Source organism: Bos grunniens, chromosome 5, assembly GCF_055505025.1.
Source record: "Bos grunniens cultivar Pamir isolate PY7600 chromosome 5, Bosgru_T2T1.0, whole genome shotgun sequence".
Classification (NCBI taxonomy): domain Eukaryota; kingdom Metazoa; phylum Chordata; class Mammalia; order Artiodactyla; family Bovidae; genus Bos; species Bos grunniens.
Window position 1 is genome coordinate 61384445 of NC_141169.1, and position 20979 is coordinate 61405423.

General features: G+C 41.9%; 1 protein-coding gene and 1 long non-coding RNA gene across 4 annotated transcripts in view; both read left to right on the forward strand.

Annotated features, from left to right (window-relative positions):
* ELK3 (ETS transcription factor ELK3) overlaps positions 1-20979 on the forward strand; it is a 177031-nt gene that overhangs the window by 24758 nt on the left and 131294 nt on the right. The gene's annotated exons all lie outside the window — the stretch shown is intronic.
* Positions 1189-16750, forward strand: LOC147372250 (uncharacterized). The gene is made up of 2 exons (XR_015163947.1): positions 1189-1274; positions 14523-16750. It is a non-coding gene; the product is annotated as an uncharacterized LOC147372250 (long non-coding RNA).

Below are 20979 nucleotides of genomic sequence, written 5' to 3' on the forward strand. Positions count from 1 at the left end.
CCATTCTCAGCTACTCTATCCTGCTTTCCAGTACCACTTGGATTGGATCTGAGGAAGAGAGGGGTTGGGAGAGAGGACAAGGAAGATGATTAGATATCAGAAGCTGGGTCCATAGAAAAATATGAATTTCACCAGCGATGCTAGTCTGCAGTGACTTACATCTCCACAACCTTAGGGCAATTATTTCTCACTCTTGTATTTTTTTTTCTTTTTGGAGCGGGAGAATCAGACCTGATTGGCAAAAGTCACCAACACCCTCAAACAGACAAGGCTCCTTTATTAGACGATTAGAATTGCCCTAACAGGTCAGGGTGATCGTGCTCAGCCAGCTGTGGCCTGGCTGTGGACACCCCAAAATGCTCAGGCCTGGGGCTCATTCCACCGGCTGGGCCTGAGGACCCTCCTGAAAGTAGTGCTGTTTTTTCCTTATCAGGGAGCAGATGCTAGGGAGACAGGGAGAAGAGGAAACAGGAAATGAGAGAGAAAAGGAAGTGGAGGGGGGGACAGTTCTATATGAATACAAACCATGTTAGGTTTACAGTGAATCCTGATGCTGAAGCCAGAAACGCTAGACCCATTCACACAGGTGGAGGTTTGGGGCCAGCTCTTCTGAGAGCTTGGTTCCAAGTCTGGAAAATGAAGTTATTATGAAGCCAGTGTCTCAACCCAGGAATCAAGGCCTCATTTCCAGCTAACAGAAGACTTTGGAGACTAGCAACACCCGGGTGCTAGAAGCTTTGAACCTCGCCCACGTGTGGGTATGTGAGAGCCGTGTGCCCAGAGGAAAGCCTGACGTGCAGCAGAGAACAGGGAGCCCCGCCTTCAGGAAGTCTTGAGAGAGGAGCAGCAAAAATGTGCTTCCTCTTCCCTCCTCTCTCCAGCCCCAAAGGTCACTGTGGGCTGACAAGCCCTCCCCCTACACCCTGTGACTTGAACCTGGCTCCCCTCGCCCCACCCCTGCCCTCACTGTCCCCCTCTGCTGCATTGGGCCCCTCTTTATACTTGTCTCTGTCCTGGCTGGGCTGTCCAGTCTTTGCACCTTTGCTCTGAAAGACAATGGGAACCAAAGGCCACTGTCACGATGGCATATGCGCATTGGCCCCAGTAGGTCTGCATCTTTTAATGGTGGGTGGCAGTGGGTGGTACACTGGGAGGCCCAGGAAGTAGGAAATCCTCTTCAGCATCTAGGGGAAATATGCTCAGAACAGCGTCCGGTCTGTGGTAACTACAGGGGAGCTGTTAGCTGTCATCCTTGCCCCCAGCCCAGCTCTGAGGTATGTGAGAGTGAGTGGACAAATGAATGAGGTGGGGATGGAGGGAACCTTGAAGGTTAAACACTTGAGGCTGCTTGGGGCAAGTGCGTGTACAAAGGCCCAGCAGTAGGAATTAGCAAGGTGTCTTGATAGAAATGTGAGTGGACCAGAGGAAGACAGTGGAGCGGTCACAGTAGAGGGATCAGGTTACAAATCCTCAGGTTGCTTAGGGCTCTTGATTGCCAGCCTAGGCTATTTGAATTTTATCCTGTAGGCAATGGGGAGTTGGCTAATTTGACATGATTTTGCTATCGCAGATTTAGACTTGGTACTTAATTGAGCTCTCACAAAGTTCAAAAGTACAAGGTTCAATTTGGTACCAACTTGAGCTCTTGCTTTGTGTTTGAGTTCTGTGTTTTTTCCTTCTTTCCTTTCTCCCTCCCTCTCTTCCTCTCTCCTTCCCTCCTTCCCTCCCTCTCTCTTCCCCTTCCTCTCTCCCTGCCCATCTCCCCTCTCACTCTCACTTTCTCTCCTTGCATTTCCCCTATTCAAAAATTTTATGCATTATATTTTTTGTGTCGTTGGTAACTAATTACCATCTCCTGGGAATCTTCATGTCAATTGCTGAGAAGTTTGGAAATGTCACACGTTCTTTTTTTTCTTTATTCAGCAGGATTAACCAGCTAGTTGTACAGTCTGCACAGAAGGGAGGGCATCTCACTTGTCACCTCTGAGGTTGTCTGATCCTGTCTTGTTGCACCAGACACTTAATTTATGCTATTAGGGTTATCATATGCAACTCTCATTTGAGTTACCAGGGGGTCTCACTCTCCCCAGTCCTAATAGACAAATGGTTTTCAACCAGGGACCATTTTGACCCTCAGGAGACATTTGACAATGTATGGAGACATTTTTAATTTTCATAGCCTGGGTGTGTGTGTGTAGGGGGCGGGGGTGATTTAGTGGGACATTTAGTGGGAGGGGGCCAAAGATGTTCCTAAACATTCTACTATGCACAGGATAGCACCCACAATTCTTTGGATAACAGAGAATTATCCAGCCCAAATATCAATAGTGCTGAGGTTGAGAGATCCTGGATTAGACTGGAACCTCTGACCAAGAGAGGAGAGTGAAATAAACTGAGGGTCTGTGTGGACAGGATCGGGATGAGGAATGATCTGAGGAAAAGATCCACCAGAACCAACTGTGCTGAGAAGGACTAGGCAGCAAACAAAACCCAGAAATTTAAAAATTATGTTTTTTATGAGCCAGTGCAATTCATCTCTTCTTGATTGACTCTATGGAGATAATAAATTACATTTTTTGGTTCTGAAGGGCTCCCAGCAAGAGTAGCTACAGTTGTGTTGGGCATTGCAGTGTTGCCAGTAACAGCCTTTGAAGCCCCTCATAGCTTCGACTTTAAGGAAATACAGGTAATAGTCTTAGAAGGGAGCAGGTGCTAGACATCTGTTTTGATGGGAGAAATAAAGCATCGAAAGTATTTTTCTAGCCCAAGTGGTAAGACACTGACCCTGATCCTCTTAGAAAGAAAGTAGTTATTAACTCCGTGTGAAGGATTCGGGACTCTGATCCTGGTGGTTCCCTGAATCAATAATCCTGCTCACAGATCTGATGTCCAGGATCTCCGTACAGTAAGCTCTGTGTGCCTGGCTCAGTCCTCAGTCTGATCCCTCTCCCGTGTCCGTACTCATTGCCATGTGCTCTCATCCACTCCCGAGGCTTTCATCCTCTCCGGGGTCCTTCACACTAAAGAGCAATCCCACTGCATCTCCCCAGTCCTTTAACTCTCCTGATTTCCGTGGAGGACCATTTCACATCTTCCTTCTGCTTGAATTTCCAACATCCCCTTCCCCATCACTCAGCACTGATGACCTGACTTCCTGTTTCCCTGAGGAAACAAGTAATCAGAAGCCACTCCCACGTATTTCATCACATGTACCAACCTCTGTCCTTTTGTCCTTTTCTTCCATTTCTACGGTCCAACTTTAGATTCTGCCCCATCTGCCGCCAGACAGACGTTGCTGCTTCTTTCTCCTGGATTCATGCTCCCCCTATGCCCTCAACTGGATTATTACTGTCAAACTTACTTAGAATATATTCTATATTTTGAAAATATCTTCTTTGACCTTGCACTTTCCTTCAGCTGTGGCCCCAGCCTCCAGTTACCATAACAGCAAAAGAGAACTGCCTCCTTATCCCCTCCTCCTCCTCTGTCCTGAACACTTTTTTTTTTTTTTAAACTCTCACTCATCGAATCACCAGCAAATCCTACTCGTTTCAAGGTCACTGTGACCTCCACCTGGCCAAATTCCATGGTTAATTTTCAGTCTTTATTGAGACATTCATCAGCATCCATCACAAGGCTCATTCTCCCTCTCGACTCTCCCGTGACAGCCCAGGAGAGCATGGTGGTTTCCTTAGCTGTGAAATGTCTTCAACACAGGGAACGCTTGGAGATGATGAAGTCAATCACATCCATAGCAGGAAGTTTTTTAATGTGAAGTTTGGAAATAACCTTGCATTTGATATTTTAAGTGTGTGTGATGTTTAAACAAATTTGGTATATTGGAGAACCATTTGCTACATGAAAAGACTTTTGTAAAGAGTAATCAATTATATCAGTTTGTAATCAATTATGGAACATGTAAAAGAATTTTGAACCTGTTATACTACATTTATAAGTGTAATTTTATTAGTTTAACAAGAATGACTGAAGTAGTCAGGATTCTTTTTCTTTTTTTTAGTAGATTAATTCTGAGTTAGTTAATTAACACAGGCTAAAAGTCAAAACCTGGATTCTAAAGCCAAACTGTATGGTTCACAAAGTAATTCAGATATTGTTAGCTACGTAACCTGTTGAAAATTACTCTCTGTACCTCAGTTTCCCTACATTTGAAACAGAGGTGATAATACTTTAAGATATCTGGTTGAATTGCTGTGAGAATTAAATGAGTTAACAATGTAAATTGCTCAGAAAGGTTTCTGAGCCTAGTCAGGGCTGTCAGTGTTAGCTGTCCTTGAAAAGCAAATCACATATATTATATTAATAGATGCAGTTAAACACCTTTAAATTTGTTTAATTAACTAAGTCTAAGTGGAACCAACCCCTTAATAAAGTCTCCCAGAAAGTAAGTTAAGATTTTGCATGATAAATAGCACAATTGGCTTTGTAAAAGGGGGTTTAAAAGTTTAAAGGAAGGTGGTGGTGGTTTAGTCACTAAGTCGGACTCTTGCAACCCCATGGATTATAGCCTGCCAGGCTCCTCTGTCCGTGGGATTCTCCTGGAGTGGGTTGCCACTTCTTTCTCCAGGGGATCTTCCCAACCCAGGAATCAAACCCACGTCTCCTGAATTGCAGGCAGATTCTTTACCAACTGAGCTACACGGGAAGCCCCACTTAAAGGAAGGAGTTGAATCCTAATTTGTTACTCCAATAAATCAAATATGGCTTACTGAGAGAAAAAAAAAAAAAACAACCTGTGGTCTCAAAACAGTCTTTTTCTGTACAACAGAGTTGTCCTCTGGGATTAGCTAACTTTGTAAATTCACAAAGGCAAAACTAATCTCCAAGGAGCCTTGGCATCTTCTAGTTGCCTCTGGATTTCTGAGGGGCCTGTGGTGTGAGAGGGAGGCTCATTCAGTGGGCTAACCCTGAGGCCAGCCCCCTCCCACCCACCCTAAGCCTTAGCGACTCCACTTAGATCAGTGCACTAGGAGGGGTTTCTGCCTCAGACTTCAGGGAGTGAGAGTTTGGGCTCCAGTGAAGTTCTAAAATATCATTGTTTTATTTGGATGATGACCTCATCTTCTTTAAGCTTAAATTTTTAGAGGCTCCTGAGAAGCATTATTCCAAAGGTAATACGTCTTTTAACCAAAGTCATGCTATTGAACTCCATACAGCCCAGGAAGAGGAAAGTCAGAGTGTGAATTCCAACAGTGAGGGTCTGTTATAGACTCAAGGGCTGGAGCTGGACAGGGCTCTCTCTTACCACACAGTGGTTGCAAACCAAGAAGCTGCTCACTTCTTGGAGTGGCGAGAATCTGGCATCAAATGAAATTGCAGAGTCACTGAGTAGCACTTGCCAGTGTCTGGTGCATAGAAAGAGTGCCTTGACTATGTAATTTGCTTTGAGGCTGAATTCTCATCAATTCCTAAATTTTTCATTTTTTAAGAAGAGGGATCTGTAAACTTCGAAGGTAAAAGGACAGAGAATAAACATTTTAGAATTTGCAAGTCTAATGACCTCTGTCACTGCTGCTCAGTTCTGCCAATGTGTCACAAAAGTTGCCATACGTAAATAAATGGGCATGACCCTCTTCCAATAAAACTTTATTTAAAAAAAAACAGGTGGAGGGTCAGATTTGGCCTGTTTTAGAGCAGTGCTTCTCAAACTCTTTCCACTATGACTGTTGGGTTTGTGTTCAACAGTTTCATTCAATAGATTATTGTTCCTTGCCTCCTTGATCCTGGACTCTGTCGTGTGACTGACTTCTGTCAACAGGATTGTGCCGTCCACTATATGTTGCCTTTCACCCAGGGGAATGTTAGGACATGAGGCAAGCAGAGGATTGAACTGTGCTTATGGGATGAGGCTTGCTCTTTTGTGCTTTTAACATTATGATGAGAAGAACTATTCCCAGGCAACTGCTGCCCCTTTAACCTGGACCCCAGTGACCATTGTGGGACAGATCTGGATCCAGCAGGGAGTGGCCAAGCTTGGTAGGATCTGCAGTTTGAAGTAAAGCTGCCCAGGTGAGCCCAGCCTAGATTAGCCAATCCTCAAGTGACCCACAGGTGAGTGAGCATATACTTTATGTATATATGCTCATGTAATACTTACACTAACTCTATGAAGTACGTAGGTATTATTATTCAGGTAAGGAGACTGAGGAATGGATGAGTTCAGTAACTTGTCCAGGGCCGCAGAGCTCGTACATGGCTACATGGTAGAGATTCGCAGTCGACAGGCCTGGCTCCAGAGTTCATGGTTAACTATACCTAGATATTGTCTATTCCACTATAATCCATTACATTTTTTTTAATTACATTAAAAAAATTGATGGTTGTAGCCCACTACATGGACTTCATGACCTATGATTTTTAACCTCCTCCAAGGAATTATTCTGTGACAAGAACCAAAAGCCAAATTCTCACTCGAGAATCTTAAAAACAAAATTTCCATAGTTGAATTATGTTCCTAGAGCCTGTCATCGCTGTGTTCCTTGCTGACCCCCAAGAAAAGTGCTTTGAACATGCTCGTCTGTGCCTTAGTGTTGAGGAGCTCAGCAGATAGAATAACTTGGGCCAGACATCCCCTCCCCCTCGCTCACCCACTTCCCTCCAACTCCCAGGTGCTGCAGAATCAACAGGAATTGGCAACTTCCTGACGAGAAAGAATGTCACCAGCATTTCAGGGAAAGCAAATGGCTGCCTCCTAGTGCTGCTGGGGGCTCTTGGAGCTTTGGTCTCAGGAAGAAGAGCCTGAGTCTGAACAGGAAGGTAAAGTGTGATTCAAGGACAGGAGTTTCTGAGGGGTCCAGACCACCCACTGGGTCAGGGCAGGGCAAACCTCTGACAATTTTAGGATTTGATTGAAATGGAGGGTAGAATTGGATCATTATAGATATGACATGGAAATGAAAGTAGTTGTACCCTTAGATCCACTGTGGAGAGAATGCATAAGACCAACCTTGGGTAATAGCACAGCTGCTTAATTTTTTTTTTCTTTTTACACAATAGAAAAAAAGTCATTTAATTGAGAAATAACAGACATACCTCACTGAATGAGTTGAAGGTATACAGCCTGATGGTTTGAGTTACATATATTGCAAAATGACCATCATAATAAGTTTAGTTATCATCTATCATCTCACTTAAATACAATAAAAAAGTTTTCCTTAGGATGAGAACTTTGGGGATCTGCTCTTTTAACAACTTTCCTATGTATTATACAGCTGTATAAACTAGTCATCATGTTGTACATTCTGTCCCTGATACTTATTCATTTTATAACTGGAAGTTCACAGCGTTTGGCTGCCTTCATTCAATTTTCCCTTCCTGGACCCCATGCCTCTGGTAACCACAAGTCTGACCTCTTTTTTCATATGAATTTGATGGAGTTTTGTTTGTTTGTTTGTATTAGATTCCACATATAAGTGAGATCATACAGTATTTGTGTTTCTCTGCTTGACTTATTCACTTAGCAACATGCCTTCAAGGTCCATCCATGAGAAAAATATTTGTATAATATGTAATTAACAAGTTTCACATGAAAAGGAAATAGAAATACAATGTTCAGATATTTAGGAGCCTCAACTCAAAACTAATATTAGAGTATTGATTTAGGGGGGAAAGAAAGCTAAATGAAGGCAACTAGAAGTATGTAGAAAATGTTATTTATAGAATGACCTTTAAAATTTTCTGATGTTATTTGAATATTTTAAGTAAGAATAACAAATGAAACTCTGCCCCACTGCATCTTACCTCACAGGAGTGGTTTTCAGAGAGTCTTTAAGGCAGTGAATTAAAATCTTGCTATTGTCAAGGAACTAACAAAAACTTCCATGCTGTATGTGATTCTTTTTCTGTTTTTTTTTTTTTTTACTTATCAAAAGAAAAACCCAGAAAGATATGTCAGGTTTGTGTAAATGAGGTATTCAGAAAGAGTGGCCAGTTTTGTTTTATGATCTTATGAAGGAAAATGTGTGTGTGTGTGTGTATACATATATGTACATATATATCTTGAACTAACAATGGGACTTCCTTTATATTGCAAATTATATCTTAATTTTTTCTTAAAAAGGATTTTTAAATGCAAAATGCAGCTGCTGCTGCTAAGTCATTTCAGTTGTGTCTGACTCTGTGCGACCCCATAGATGGCAGCCCGCCAGGCTCCCCTGTTCCTGGGATTCTCCAGGCAAGAACACTGGAGTGGGTTGCTATTTCCTTCTCCAAAGCATGAAAGTGAAAAGTGAAAGTGAAGTCGCTCAGTTTTTTGGTGTTAACCATACCTAGAGTCTGTAATTAACAGTACTGAATTTCAGGGTCTCATGCTGTCCTATATTCTTGGCTGCCTTTTCATTCTCGCTCACAGCACCCTCTGGGCTGTGCTTCAGTTTTACACCAGTTGTATCAACTACACTAGAGGAAGGGCTGGTCTGCTGGTGGAGATCCTTCAGTTCCAACCTACAGTCAACTACTGACCAAATTTTGCTTCCTTCTTGTTCCTTGGACAATCTTTGTTTGTACCAGGATCTAAGTTTATAAATTAAAAATTGTAGCTGGTTTATAAAAAATCCCATAAGACTCAAAAGAGAACAAGTAAAGCACTCTAATTGCCAATCAACCAATCATCAACCCATTTTTACCAAATAATCATAAGTCTTCCAAGACCTATGGAAGATTTCTATCTGGGATATCCACAGTGGAGATTCCTATATGGGATTTAGGAAACATGAGGTACCCATCTTCTTTTCTAGTTTTGGAAATTTTTATTTTGAAATCATTTTAGACATATAAAAGTTGCAAAAATACACTGAACTCCTATATGCTCTTCATTCAAAAACCCTGATTATTAACAATTACCTAATTGTTTTTTTGTCATTCTATCATTGTGTGTGTATATTATTTTTTCCGAGCCATTGGAGTATAAGTTCAGACACGATGCCCATTCACTCCTATACACTTCAATGTGTGTTTCCCAAGAATGGTGGAAATTCTCTCACAGTGTGACTACAGTTCAATTTTCATATTAGGGAATTAAGATTGACACAATATTAGCTTTTAATTTATAGTCCTTATTTGAATTTCACTAATCTGCCTCCTGAGAAACCTATATGCAGGTCAGGAAGCAACAGTTAGAACCGGACATGGAACAACAGACTGGTTCCAAATAGGAAAAGGAGTACGTCAAGGCTCTATATTGTCACCCTGCTTATTTAACTTCTATGCAGAGTACATCATGAGAAACACTGGGCTGGAAGAAGCACAAGCTGGAATCAAGATTGCTGGGAGAAATGTCAATAACCTCAGATATGCAGATGACACCACCCTTCTGGCAGAAAGTGAAGAGGAGCTAAAAAGCCTCTTTTTTTTTTTAATTTTATTTTATTTTTAAACTTTACATAATTGTATTAGTTTTGCCAAATATCAAAATGAATCTGCCACAGGTATACATGTGATCCTCTTGATGAAAGTGAAAGAGGAGAGTGAAAAAGTTGGCTTAAAGCTCAACATTCAGAAAACTCAGATCATGGCATCTGGTCCCATCACTTCATGGGAAATAGATGGGGAAACAGTGGAAACAGTGTCAGACTTTATTTTGGGGGGCTCCAAAATCACCGCAGATGGTGATTGCAGCCATGAAATTAAAAGACACTTACTCCTTGGAAGGAAAGTTATGACCAACCTAGATAGCATATTAAAAGGCAGAGATATTACTTTCAATAAAGGTCCGTCTAGTCAAGGCTATGGTTTTTCTAGTGGTCATGTTTGGGTGTGAGAGTTGGACTGTGAAGAAAGCTGAGCGTCGAAGAATTGTGAGTCCCTTGAACTGCAAGGAGATCCAACCAGTCCATCCTAAAGGAGACTAGTCCAGGGTGTTCATTGGAAGGACTGATGCTGAGGCTGAAACTCCAATACTTTGGCCACCTCATGCGAAGAACTGACTCATTGGAAAAGACCTGATGCTGGGAGGGATTGGGGGCAGGAGGAGAAGGAAACGACAGAGGATGAGATGGCTGGATGGCATCACCGACTCAATGCACATGAGTTTGGGTGAACTCTGGGAGTTGGTGATGGACAGGGAGGCCTGGCGTGCTGAGATTCATGGGGTCACAAAGAGTCGGACAGGACTGAGTGACTGAACTGAACTGACTGAATTGTTTTAATAATTTCCTTTGTATCAAAAACAATTTCTATTTCTGGCCCAGGATCCAGTCAAGGGCCACAGTTTGCATTCTCATCTCCTCTGTAAACAGAGTTCTTCAGAATCTGTTTCATGACCTTGACATTTTTTAGAAATACTGACTGATTACTTTGTAAAATGTTTCTCAGTTTTGGTTCCTCTGAACTTTCCTCCTGGAAAGGTATTTTGGTCAGGAATACCACAGAACTGATGTTGTTTCTTTTCAGTATCATGAGATACACCATGTCAGTTTGTTCCATTCCTGGTGATATTAACTTTGATCATTAAGATGGTGTCTGCCAGCTTTCTCTACTGAAAAATAACTAATTTTCTCTTTGTAATTAATAAGTAATTTGTGACAGGTACTTCCTCATCAAATTTCTACTAATTTTAGAATCCAATTGATGATTCTTTCTGAATCAAGTATGACATTGACTAAAGGATGACTCTCCTACCCACTGCAGGTTTATTGAGGTTTGATTGACAACCAGAAGTTGTATACATTGTATAGTTGTACATATTGTAAAAAGTGTACAACTTGCCATTTTGGTATAGATATACATTGTGAAATGGTTACCACAGTTAGGCTAATTAACATCTGTCACCTCACATAGTTACCTTTCTTTTTATGTGTGTGTCGAGAGCATTTGAGATCTACTCTCTCAGCAAATTTCAAGTATATAATACATTATTATGAACTATAATCACCATGCTGTATGTTAGGTCTCCAGAACTTATTCACTCATCGTTAACTGAAAATTATACCTTTTGATCAACATCTTTCCATCCCATTCCTACCCTGCTGCCCAGCCCCTGGTAACCATTATTATTCTATTCTCTGTTCTGTGAGTGCAACATTTTTAATTTTTTATGATTCCTTAGCTAAGTGAGATCCCCACTCCAGTACCCTTGCCTGGAAAATCCTATGGATGGAGGAGCCTGGAAGGCTGCAGTCCATGGGGTCGCTGAGGGTTGGACACGACTGAGCGACTTCATTTTCACTTTTCACTTTCATGCATTGGAGGAGGAAATGGCAACCCACTCCAGTGTTCTTGCCTGGAGAGTCCCAGGGACGGGGAGGCTGATGGGCTTCCATCTATGGGGTCTCACAGAGTCAGACATGACTGAAGTGACTCAGCAGCAGCAGCAGCAGCTAAATGAGATCATGCAGTAGTTGTCTTTCTGTGACTGACATATTTCACTTAGAATAATGTCCTCCAGTGTCATTCATGCTATCCAAAATAACAGTTTTCCTTCTTTTTCAAGGCTGAATAATATTCCGTTTATATTTTGTATATTAACCCTTTATTGAGTATGTGGTGTGTAAATATTTTCTCCCATTCCATAGATTGCCTTTTTGTTTCGCTGACTGATTCCTTTCCTGTACAGAAAATGTGTAGTTTGATTTAGTTCCACATGTTTATTTGGGCTTATGTTGCCTAAGCTTTTGGTGTCAGTCTGAAAAATTATTGCCTAGACTAATGTGTAGGAATAGCTCTTCAATTCTGATGTTCACCCAGACTGCCCTGGAACTTACCCATTCATTTCTCACTCTTATCCACAGGTCCTCCTCTCAATCACACACCTTCACCCCCACTCCCAAACACATACAACAGTTACATGAATCCTTTGTTTCTAAATTATTCTATTATCTACTCCTGGACCATCTTGACTTGAAAATCTATCCACTTAAAGGATTTAAAGAACTCTATTAAAAAAATTAGATATATTCAGGCAATGTTAAGTACTAAGAATTAAATGAAATAAGGATGGAAGTGTTGAATGGAGGTGGGACTGCTTTAGACACTGTGTTCAGGATTAGCCTTTTAAAATGAGACCTGCAGCATGAGAAGGAATCAGCCAGTGAAAATCAGGGAAAGAGGGTTCAACACTAAGGAAACTAATGGCTCAAAGACCTTGAGGCAAGAATCTGATTGTCTGAGGAAGCAGAAAGAATATGGCTAAGGATATTAAGACAATTTAGTGGAGAAAGAAGCGTTATCTTTTCCACACATGGAGCCAGAGAACTGGATAGCCACATGTAAAAGAATGAAACTGGACCCTACTTATACTATATTTAAAAATTAGCTCAAGTCATAGCCCTGAGTGTAAGTTCAGTTCAGTTCAGTCACTCAGTCGTGTCCGACTCTTTGCGACCCCATGAATCTCAGCACGCCAGGCCTCCCTGTCCATCAGCAACTCCCGGAGTTCACCCAAACTCATGTCCATTGAGTTGGTGATGCCATCCAGCCATCTCATCCTCTGTCGTTTCCTTCTCCTCCTGCCCCCAAACCCTCCCAGCATCAGGGTCTTTTCAAATGAGTCAACTCTTAGCATGAGGTGGCCAAAGTATTGGAGTTTCAGCCTCAGCATCAGTCCTTCCGATGAATACCCAGGACTGATCACCTTTAAGATGGACTGGTTGGATCTCCTTGCAGTCCAAGGGACTCACAAGAGTCTTCTCCAACACCACAGTTCAAAAGCATCAATTCTTCGGTGCTCAGCTTTCTTTACAGTCCAACTCTCAAATCTGTACGTGACTACTGGAAAAACCATAGCCTTGACTAGATGGACCTTTGTTGGCAAAGTAATGTCTCTGCTTTTTAATATTGCTGTCTAGGTTTGTCTTAACTTTCCTTCCAAGGAGTAAGCGTCAAAGAGCCAAAACAATAAAACTCTTCAAGGAAAATATAGGAGTTTATCTCCATGACATTAAATTACACAAAGCCTCTTTAGATAGGATGCCAAAAACATAAGCAGAGAAAGAAAAAATAGATAAATTGCAGTTCATAAAAAATTTAAACTTCTGTACTTCAATGGACAAAAAGTGGAAAAAACTGAAATGTCTATCAATTGATGAATGATTAAAGAAAATGTCTATATCCAAAATATCATAATATTATATTAGTAGAATACTATTCATCTGTAAAAAGGAACAAAGTGTTGATATAATCTACAACATAAATGAGCCTTGAAAACATTGTGCTTAGTGAGTGAAGCCACATATAATGATCAGATAGTGTAGGATTTCATTTATATGAAAATTCCAGAATATGAAAATCTATAAAGATAGAAACTAGATTAGTAGTTGCTTAGGGCTGCAGTTGGGCTTCCCTGGTAGCTCAGCTGGTAAAGAATCTGCCTACAATGCGGGAGACCTGGGTTTGATCCCTGGGTTGGGAAGATCCCTTGGAGGAGGGCATGGCAACCCACTCTAGTATTCTTGCCTGGAGAATTCCCATGGATAGAGGAGCCTGGTGGCCTACAGTCCATGGGTTGCAAAGAATTGGACATAACTGAACAAATAAGCACAGCACAGCATGGGGCTTCAGGGCAAACGGGGAGTGAGTACAATAGGTACAGTTTCTTTACAGAGTGATGAAAATGTTCTGAATTCATTCTGGTACTGGTTTATAACTGTAAATATACTAAAAACTATTGAGTTGTATAGTTAACTTGGGTGAATTGTATGTATGTGAATGATATCTCAGTAAAGCTGCTATATAAAAAGAGAAAGAGAGAGGAGGGAGTAAGGGAAAGGAGATCCAATGAGGCAGACAGAGGGCTATGGTGCTATATAAACATTCACTGCTAATTTTTAAGCTTCTTTTAGAAATCAACGTACAAAAATATATTGATACAGTAGTTCAGATAGTACCTGAAGCATGTGCATAAACAAAGAGTAGGACAAACTATTAAGGGCCTCAAAGTTAGAAGCAAACATCATGGGTCAGATATCTTAAATGAGACCAAGGGCAAAACATACAAGAAGATAGAGAGCAGTGTAGAAGCATTTGCTAGACATGTTTCCTTAGCATTATCACTGGCTATTAGTGAAGAGGAACTAATAATAGAGGTGAATATTTATTCAGTGTTTAGTATGCACCAGGCAACATTCTAAGTACTTTTCCAGTATAAGCTCACATAATCCTCACCACATGCTAAAGAGATAGAAACAATTACTAGTCTTTTGTACAGATGGGAAAACCTGGACACTCAGTGAGGTTAAGCCTGGTCCTCCTTCACCTGAGCTGCATGGCTCCTGAGCATGTGCTCTTTACCACCTCCCCAGAAGGCTCCTTATCATTTCTTCTCTGTCCGTTAGTTCTTTATATAGAAAAACAGGAAGCAAGCTGTAAATGGCTTACATTATAGAGTGTGGGGTGAATACAATCAATTCTTTGTTGATCTTCACTAAGTCCCTAGTAAGTCTCAAATATTATTGTGTGTGTGTGCATGTACATGTGTGTGTATTGTTTCTCTATCTCCCTATCTTAATATATATATATATTCTAATGAATGAAAAAATACTTACAAAAGTTAAACTTCTGGTACCCAACAGGTATTGTGAAAGCACTGTATTCAATATGCCAGCAAATTTGGAAAACTCAGAAGTGGCCACAGGACTGGAAAAGGTCAGTTTTCATTCCAATCCCAAAGAAAGGCAATGCCAAAGAATGCTCAAACTACCACACAATTGCACTCATCCACACGCAAGTAAAGTAATGCTCAAAATTCTCCAAGCCAGACTTCAGCAATATGTGAACCATGAACTTCCAGATGTTCAAGCTGGACTTAGAAAAGGCAGAGGAACCATATATCAAATTGCCAGTATCTGTTGGATCATCAAAAAAGTGAGATGTTCCAGAAAAACATCTACTTCTGCTTTATTGACTATGCCAAGGCCTTTGTGTGGATGGCAACAAACTGTGGAAAATTCTTCAAGAGATGGGAATATCAGACACCTTACCTGCCTCCTGAGAAATCTGTATGCAAGTCAAGAAGCAACAGTTAGAGCAGGACATGGAACAACAGACTGGTTCCAAATAGGAAAAGGAGTACGTCAAGGCTGTATATTGTCACCCTGCTTATTTAACTTATATGCGAAGTACATCATAAGGAATGCTGGACTGGATGAAGCACAAGCTGGACTCAAGATTGCCAGGAGAAATATCAATAACCTCAGATATGCAGATGGTACTTCACGGGAAATAGATGGGGAACAGTGGAAACAGTGTCAGACTTTATTTTTTTGGGCTCCAAAATCACTGCAGATGGTGACTGCCGCCATGAAATTAAAAGACGCTTACTCCTTGGAAGGAAAGTTATGACCAACCTAGATAGCATATTGAAAAGCAGAGACATTACTTTGCCAACAAAGATTCGTCTAGTCAAGGCTATGGTTTTTCCAGAGGTCGTGTATGGATGTGAGAGTTGGACTGTGAAGAAGGCTGAGTGATGAAAAATTGTTGTTTTGAACTGTGGTGTTGGAGAAGACCCTTGAAAGTCCCTTGGACTGCAAGGAGATCCAACCAGTCCATTCTGAAGGAGATCAGCCCTGGGATATCCTTGGAAGGAATGATACTAAAGCTGAAACTCCAGTACTTTGGCCACCTCATACTTTTCCAGTTGACTCACTGGAAAAGACTCTGATGCTGGGAGGGATTGGGGGCAGGAGGAGAAGGGGACGACAGAGGATGAGATGGCTGGATGGCATCACTGACTCGATGGACGTGAGTCTGGGTGAACTCCGGGAGTTGGTGATGGACAGGGAAGCCTGGCGTGCTGTGATTCATGGGGTTGCAAAGAGTCGACATGACTAAGCGACTGAACCAAACTGAACTGAACCACCCTTATGGCAGAAAGTGAGAATAACTAAAGAGCCTCTTGATGAAAGTGAAAGTGGAGAGTGAAAAAGTTGGCTTAAAGCTCAACATTCAGAAAACTAAGATCATGGCATCTGGTCCCATCACCTCATGGCAAATATATGGGGAAACAATGGAAACAGTGAGAGACTTCATATTTTTGGGTTCCAAAATCACTGCAAATGGTGACTTCAGCCATGAAATTAAAAGACGCTTACTCCTTGGAAGAAAAGCTATGACCAACCTAAACAGCATATTAAAAAGTAGAGACATTACTTTGCCAACAAAGGTCTGTCTAGTCAAAGCTATGGTTTTTCCAGTAGTCATGTATGGATGTGAGTGTTGGACTATAAAGAAAGCTAAGTGCTGAAGAACTGATGGTTTTGAACTGTGGTGTTAGAAAAGATTCTTGAGAGTCCCTTGGACTGCAAGGAGATCTAACCAGTCCATGCTAAGGGAAATCAGTCCTGAATATTCATTGGAAGGACTGATGCTGAAGCTGAAACTCCAATACCTTGGCCACCTGAAGCAAAGAACAGACTCATCTGAAAAAACCCTGATGCTGGGAAAGATTAAATGCAGGAGGAGAAGGGGATGACAGAGGGTGAGATAGTTGAATGGCATCACCGACTCAATAGACATGAGTTTGAGTGAGCTTTGGGAGTTGGTGATGGACAGGGAAACCTGGCATAATGCAGTCCATGAGATTGCAGAGTCGGACACGACTGAGCAATTGAACTGAACTGAACTGGTCCAACAGGTTAGGATTTTAGTTAGGATACTAGTTCGACTACTGTTAAAAAAGTCAAAATAACAATAGCTTAAACAAATAGAAGTTTATTTTTCTGTCCTGTAATAGTCGAAGCATAAATAATACAAGGCTAATGTAATGACATCATGGTAATAGAAACCCAAGTTTCTTCCATCTTGACTCTCTGTTATCCTCAACAAAGGACTTCTGTCTCATGGTTGAAAGTGGTTGCTCCAGATCCTGCCATCATGTCTGCCTCCCAGCCTATAGAAAGGGGAGATGGAAGAAGTGGAGGCTTATTTTTTCCCTGTAAGGTCACAGACCAGAAATGGCACAAATCACTTCTGCTGACATCTCATCAGTGAAAATTTATTCCTTTCCACACCTAAGTGCAAATAATGCTGAAAAATGTATTTTTTAGTGAAACAGTCACTGGTTTGGCTAAAAGTCAGAGACTGAATCGTCAAAGGAAGAAGGAAGGATTGGCTGTTAGGGGACACCCAGCAATCCTGCCACTGGGTAAAACCAGGTCAATAGACCCTTGTATAGAATCCTGCCTTGAGAAGGCTTATTTCATATTGAATACACACCATTTTGTAGTCACAAACTATTTTACTGCTTTTCTGTACCTTTTAAGAATACAATGGAACTACTGATGACTGGCACCTCTAATGTGAACATTTGCAGAGGAACGTTTTTTAGGGGAGAAGCTAAAAACTCAAAGGACGACAAAATCAGTCTACATTCCTACTCCCACTTAGGGTGAAAGCATAAAAAGTTAAAGTAGATGCATAAGAGAACCAAAGGAAACCCACTAGCTTGATGTTCCCACATGATGTGTGCACAATGTGAGGTACTCAGTAGATTGGGTACTTTTCTATCAGCAGTTTAGTCAATTCACTTGGAAATGGAATGGATTCACTTCTGCACAACGCTAGAAACAGCAGGATCACATCTTTTTTTCCCAAACCCCCACCTGCCACATTTAGACTCAGATTCTGGCTTCGGTGTGAATACAATAGGCAATTCCCCGGCGGTCCAGTGGTTAGGACCTTGCGATTTCACTGCGGACAGCCCAGGTTCAGTCCCTGGTTGGGGAACTAAGATCCTGCAAGCCATGTGGTGCAGCCAAACAAACAAACAAACAAACCAAAAAACCCATGAACCCAGTAATACACTGTGGACACAGAGAGCATACCCATGGAACACATTGATAGCCTGGAGCCATTTCCTCACCTTGTTTACTCTGGTCTGAAAGACTGGTTCAGATTACATCAAAGTATGTATCAGTATCAGCGAAAACCCATGTCTCATAGAACTGAGCTGCTAAACATTATGATCAATACAAGGGTGACTTGATGACCCACAAGCATAATATAAGTTATAGGTTCATGTCTAAGTTCAAGGAGTAAGACAAATAATATAAAATTACAGGCTCTGTCAAATGACTAAAACCACCAGTCAATTTAATAATAACAGTCAATGAAAATCCATCAGATGGGTTATTTAGGAAACTTGCTTATATAGGCCATACAGTAAAACAACTGAATTTTTCACTCATCAGCAAATTACCTGTGCCTTGTGAAGACACGAGCTAAGAGAATGATAAAACCAAGGGACTCTAGAAGTCATCATATCCAGTCCTCCGTCTGTGGTCAGGTCAATACTTAACCTATTTTTAGCAAACTTGAGTAATGGGAATTGAACTGTCTTCCTCTGAAGTCTGTTCCAGGGTCCAATTAGGAAATGCTTTCGTATTCATAACCACCATTGTGCTGTAATCTCAGCCCATTTCCTATAATTTGCTCCTCCATGGAGATGGAAAACAGCTGGCCATTTTTTTTCTTGTGATAATCTTTTTTTTTTTTTCCCCCAAATCCACGCACACTCTGTTCTTGCCTTTCCATGTTAAAACACCCAAACTTCTTTAGCCTGTTTCTGGAAACTTCTTTATTTTCTAGCGCTTATTGTTCCAACTCTGGTTCTGTGAGTTTCTCTGTATATCTTTTAAAAATACGAAGTCCTGAGCAGTTTAAAATGGCCTTGCTCAGTTCAGAAACGCCGAAGGAGTCTGTCTCAGCCTTGGTATCTCACAGTCTCGACTGTGGTCTCTGTTTAAATTTTAGTCCTCTGTGACCTTCAGGTCATTTTCATGACCTGAGAGCTCCACCAATTTTTCCCCCATTCAGCTTTTGGAAAACGACTTCTTTTGTTGGTCAAGGTGGCTTAGGACATGATTTCCCTCCTTCAAAACGTTTAACATGTCCCCAAACCTGATGTCCTCTGTGACCAATAAACACAATTTAAATGAATTCCTCCAGCAGCAGACGAAGATAGCTACAGCCCTAAACTAGCATGTGTGAGTCACAGGAATATTTCCCCTCACTGGATGCTTCAGAGCACAAACCTCCACAGACACAGTTGGGTTCACTTGACATATTGCCTAAATACTGTGGAAGGTACAGTGAAGACCCAGGTTTAGGCCAGGCCAGGGTTTCTCCATCTTGGCACTCTCAATATTTGGAACCTGAGAATTCTTTATTCTAAGAGGCTGACCTGTGCATTGTAGAGTGTTTACCAGCATCCTTGACCTCTGCCCTCTAGATTCCAGTAGTAATTTTCTGCCCAGGGATGAGAGTCAAAAATGTCCTCAGACATGGCCCCAAATCCCCGCTCCAGAGTGGAGCACAATCAACCCCCAAGTTGAGAAACCACTCTTCCAAATGTATGACTTCCTTTTCCAGGAAGTGAATTGGTTCAAGAAAATTTGCTTACGGCAGGTTCTCATTCTGTGCTTCCCAGCCTCCCAGGACCTGTTGGACTGATCATGCATTGTATGCTAAGGTGCTTTTCCCATCTTCTCTAATCCCATCCTTTGAGATCAACATGATCCCCTTTATTTTATCAATATTGAGTGGTTGAACTGAGTTATGTATGGATGTGAGAGTTGGACCATAAAGAAAGCTGAGTACCGAAGAATTGATGTTTTTGAACTGCGGTGTTAGAGAAGACTCTTGAGAGTCCCTTGGATTGCAGCTCCAATACTTTGGCCACCTGATGTGAAGAACTGACTCATTTGAAAAGGCCCTGATGCTGGGAAAAATCGAAGGCAGGAGGAGAAGGGGACGACAGAGGATGAGATGGTTGGATGGCATCACTGACTCAGTGGACATGAGTTTGAGCAAGCTCCAGGAGTTGGTGGTGGACAGGAAAGTCTGGGTTGCGGCAGTCCACGGGGTTGCAAAGAGTCAGTCATGACTGACTGAACTGAACTGAATTAAGAATGAAGTACCACTCACCTACCAAGGGATGTATTTGAACCCAGATCAGGCAGGATATAATGGCTCTGTTTTTCCATCATCTAATACAGCCTCTTCTCTCGATGGTTGGTGATTTGTAATTACTGGGGTCATCCTCTCCCTTTGAACACGTTGCAGATCTCATCCTATAAGAATGCTGCAGTCTTCTTTAAGTAAAACCCACACTGTTTCACTGAGGTGGTAAAGAAGGAAACCCCAGTGGAGAATCCCCTGCTGGCGTGGACCTTGACAAATCTGGGTTTACTTCATTAGTTGAGATGGCGGTTTCCTTGTGCATCTTTAAAAAGCTGTTTCTTCTCCCCCAACCCCTACACACACCCTGCCCTCAGAGTTTCACTTCCCCTTGGTATCGTCTGCTCTCACCATCCACACATCCAGACCCTTTTGGCCTGTTCAGTTGTGCAGGGACTGTTTCAGTCTCCTTTATCACCTTTCCCCACTGTCAGCGGGGTTGGGTTACATTTGCCTAAGACTTTGTGATTCCCAAAGCACTTTCCCATGTGCAGTCACATTTGATTCCTGCCCCATCTATGAGGGAGCCTGGGCAGTGGGATTACCAAGATGAAGAAAACAGAGGTCCATGCAGGTTCTGGATGGCAGGGGAAGGCTTGGAAGTAGGGTCAGGCCTCCAGACTTCACCTTGAAAGCACATTCAAGGGACATCTGTTTGGTTAGATGGCAGTAAGAGCTCTTTCTGCAAAAGCTGTGCTTTGGTGGCTGTTCACACTCCCCTTTTTTCTGCGAGGACTGGTTCCATTCCCTGGGTCCTCTCTTTTTATCTAATAGACAGAAAGAATGGTTTTTAACTTTGTGATCACATCAACCTTTAATAATGGCATCATTTTCTGCCTTCCATTGTCCCCTTGTGGTCTACCTTCATGCAGACAATCCAGGGTCTAAGAAATCTGTTTCGGCTGCATCCTTTCCATGCACATGATCTCTTCTGCCAGGCAGCACCCGAGTCTCCTTGCTTTCCCCTGTTGGCTGCAGCCTCTAGGGAATTCATTCTTTTTTCTGTGCCTCATATCTCATCCCCTTCCCCTTGCTCCCCGCAGCTCAGTGCCAGCACCTTCTGAAGTCCCC